This window comes from Capsicum annuum, chromosome 1 (assembly GCF_002878395.1).
Source record: "Capsicum annuum cultivar UCD-10X-F1 chromosome 1, UCD10Xv1.1, whole genome shotgun sequence".
Lineage (NCBI taxonomy): Eukaryota > Viridiplantae > Streptophyta > Magnoliopsida > Solanales > Solanaceae > Capsicum > Capsicum annuum.
Window position 1 is genome coordinate 28,792,278 of NC_061111.1, and position 4,542 is coordinate 28,796,819.

A 4,542-nucleotide genomic window follows, 5' to 3' on the forward strand; every position below is an offset into this window, starting at 1 on the left:
GTTTCACCACATATGCAATAGCAAAGGATATATTTCATCATGAACTACATCTCCTTTTTAGGCTTGTAGTTGGCACTAGAGCATAACCTCGGGCCTCTAGAAATAAATATTGATGCGGAGCACCTAATTAATTTGCTTAGAAATACAAAATATTATTCTAACAGATCTGCTTTATTTTGCTGATTGCAGGTCCCTCCTTCGACGTCTTGGTAGTCCACTACTTATCCATATCTACAAAGAGTAGAACAGACTTGTGAATAGCTTAGGAAGAAGAGACATCATTACTGCACTACCGTCCTTATGTCTACTACTACTTTTTGGGTGCCTCCTCAACATTCTGTACAAATTTTGTGGGCTGATGAATGGGAAGACATTACTACTAGACGTGTTAAGGCCTGTGGAGTCTTGCTGCCTAGTGTCACTATTAATATACCTACTGTTATTACTAGTTTGACTAGTACTACTAGTAGTTTGCCTACTACTACTGCTGAATGGTCTGTAAATATTGCACAATGTGCAGATACTACGGTGGCAGTGTCACCAAACTCCTCTCTGTAGTGTTTTTTGATATGATGCTAATATAACTATTGTATATTACCAAAAAAATAGGAAAACAAGTTGTCTTATCTTTTTTTTTTTTGGTAAAGAATGTGAAAGATTACAAGTAACATACAACAAGATATACAACCTAAAGAGCCTAAGAAAGAACAGCTAGAGCTCAAGGAATCACCACATCTAAGTACACAACTGTTGTATCAAAGTGCTACACTTTTGTGCTCTCTTTGAGACTCTAAGCATCTCTATTCTCTCCTTCACTTCTTGTTGTATCTGTACATTAACAAATTCTACATTAGTATTCACTTATTGAAATATCTTCCTATTTTTATCCTGCCATGTATGGTAAATCAAAGCTCCATATACTGCTGCAACAACTTCTTTCTGGAACAATTTCCATCTTCTTCTTTTGATCCATTGAAAGGTTTCACAACAATTCTTGCTGTCGAATTTGATTCCAAGCCATACCTTCAAACATTTCTTCACCTCTGTTGTCCATTTGCAATCCATAATGAGATGTTTCTGTGTTTCCAGAATACTTCCACCACATAAACTATAGTTAGGGTCATCTACATGTATTTTTCATCTTGATTAATCTTTATGTAGTTAGCAATCTTCCCTTATAGGATAGCCAAGCAATGAATCTTTGTCTTGACAACATGACTGAGCTCCAGATTATTTCAGCCTCCTTTAATCTTGAATGTACTCCTTTGAGAGCTTGGTAACTACATGAGATTGAATATGACTCCGAGCGAGTCAGCATATATCTTCCATTTTGATACCACATGACCATTTGTGCCTTGAGACCATTTAATTTCCTTTAGTACCAGCTGCAGTCAGTTGGGGGTATGTGATCCCATATATTTGTTTTACCTCTCATATATATTTCATTCACCCATCTAATTCATAACACATCTACCTTCATAGCCACTTGCCATAGTAGTTTTCCTACTGAAGCAATATTCCAGTTTCCACATCCTTTAATATTTAGTCCTCCATATGTCTTAGGTACACACAGATTTTCCTAGGCAACCAAAGCTATCTTTATTTTCCCTTATGTAGCACTCCATAAGAAATCTTTTCATACCCTATCCACCTCCTTCACCACACTTTAAGGCAAAATAAAAACTGCACACCAAAAGATGTAAATAGAGAATAGCCTGTCATCACTATCTGCAATATGCCAGCATAGGATAAATACTTGGCATATGCATTTTGTATTCTTGTGGTAATTTATCCACTAACTGTTGATATTCTATCTTTGACTATTTTTTGGATGCAAGTGGGAGCCCCAAATATCTAAGAGATAGAGTGCCTAGTAAAAAACCAGTGGTGGAAAGTATTTGTTATTTCATATCATCTACTCCTGCAATAAAGATGTGAATTTAAGTTTGGTGCATCGTCGGTGTATTTTTTTTTTACACTATCAGGTAACTATTATCTGTTGTAGCAGGTTATCCATTTCTCAGGTAAAAATATAAAAATAAATGATCTGCTACAACAGGTAAAAGTCACATAATGGTGTAAAAAAAAAATACACCAACTGTGCACCAAACATAAACTCTAAAAATGTTGATACGTTAAAAATGTCAACGAATAGAGAAAGTAACAATTACTCTATTTTGTTGTAAAATACTATAGCAAGAACAAGAATAATAAGTAAGAGAGATCAGAAGAGAAAAGTTGTTATTTCTTTGAGAGATGGATGACATATTAAAATGTGATCTTTTTAATTTTTCAATTTTCTGTAAGAACTTTGAAAAAAGTAGAGATCTTTCTCAAAAACTACAGATATGAATTTCTAAGAAATTATAGATGCATTTTATAGGAATAACTAATTCGACAAAATAAATCACAAATAAATATATATTGATGTCAATAAATTAGCAAATCCAGAAATTTATTCTTGTCAATTGGATTTTTTTGAACTTTTTCTTTTTGAGAATCAAAATGATTTGTATCAAAATAACATGTGTCACGAAAAACATAAGTTCTTGGACACGTAATAAAATTTGAAGTACTATTTCTATATCTCTCTGATCAAATCCATCTATATTAATAATTGATTAAATTTGGATTATTATCTTATTCTCCCTTTCTCCAAATTTATATCGACACATTTCTACATACTATCCTAGCTATGAACAAGATCTTACTTTAATTAATTAAATCTTAGTCGTTTATTTTAAATTATGACATGTGTTTTCTATTCAATTAAGAAGTTGAGGAAATGGACCGAAGACTAAAAAATGGGAGCATTCAGATTCTGACATTTCAACAGTTCTGATCTCAGTTTCTTTTTGTTAAACATTTATGAATACTTTAATTTACCAATCTGAATAATTTTAATTTTACTTTATGTGGTAGTAGACTTACTAAAGGGTTCAAACGTACTCTCTATTAAACAGGGTAATCAGACACAAGGAATTATTTGTTTATTTGTTGAGAGCATATATATACTACTTTCATATTTTTTAAATAATAAGGCTCTGATACCATTTGTAGGGGGTGCGAATTAAGCGCGGTAAGTTTACTAGATAATAAATACTGGGGTGCAGATTAGGCGCGGTAAGTTTACTAAATATTATTGATTGGAATAATTTTCATTTTTATCTTCTTGACTTAAGATATTTTATTAATTCATATTCTAAATTAGATATTATCGTAATTAAATTATCTAGTATTTTAGGATCCTCGTTAGTATTATGTAACCTTTTGTATTCTAGGTATAAACTATATAGTTCAGTTTCGATTTTTTTTAATGATTTATTCTTTTCGTAAGATGTATCCATTAATTTATGTAATTGTTAATTCTTTGTAGTAATATTCATTAGCTGTTTTTATTCATTCTTGTATTTTTTATTTTCATATATTTTATTAATATATTCAATTTTACTGATATTCATATTTTGGGGGGTGATTAAATGGTAGTTGATTAAATGCTTTGCTATAATATTTTTTAGTTTTTTCTCTTAGTTTTTGTAAATATTCTATATTATTTTTAAGATATTCTAAATATTCTATATCTTTTGTTTTAAAGTATTCAATTAAATTTGTTTTTATAAGGTTTTTTGTTAATATTATTTCTTCTATTTCTTGTTTCCAATATTTTAGATATTCATAGTTTATCATTTTATTCTAAAGTAAATGTATAATAATCTATTCTATTTGTACTATATTTAATATCTTGTTTGAGGTTATTTATGCTACTAACTATTTCTTCTTGTTCTCTTTTTAATGAATTTTTTAAACTATCTAAACTTTTATCTTTGCTTTTTTCTAGATTTTTTAAGGTTTCGTCTATCCATTTTAATTTTTCTATTATATTTTCCATTATTTCTCTAATTTGTTTTCTATAATTAATTTCTTTATGTAGGTCTTCTTGGTTTGCTCTAATTTTCTTAATATATCCTGACATTTTTAGTCTGTATAATATCCATCTGAATCTAAATAATATTGATGTTCATAATAGATGCGTAAGTTTTCTATACTGTTTAATAATTCTTCCTCTTCATAATCTTGTAATTTTTCCCATAGTATTTTCTTTATATCTATAATTTCTATATCTCTAAGTATATATAAAACAAGTATTTTAGTATCATCTGTCATTTAGGCATGATTAAATGTTTTTTCATAATATTTTTCAGTTGTTTGTTTTAGTCTAAGTAATTCTTGCATATTTTCAGCAAGGAATTCTATATATTTTATATCTTTAGTTTCCATATATTTGTCTAAATTTGTTTTCATTTATTTTTCTACTAATTGTATGTTTCTCATATCTTTTTTCCAAAATTCTAAACATACGTAATTTATCATGGTTGACATGTAGGTTTGGTATATATGTGTTTATAAGTGTAATTAGGTATTTGTGGTATGTAATTTATTCTAGTCATATAATATTTACCAAATGCTTTTTCTAATATTATTTTTCTTATATCTGCTACTTCTATATGCTTAAGTGCATATAAAATAAGTATTTTAAATTTA

The 4,542-nt window shown here is 29.1% G+C and overlaps 1 pseudogene; it reads left to right on the top strand.

The window, feature by feature from the left end:
* Positions 1-300: 300 nt before the first annotated feature.
* LOC107875562 overlaps positions 301-4,542 on the top strand; it is a 10,681-nt pseudogene continuing 6,439 nt past the window's right edge.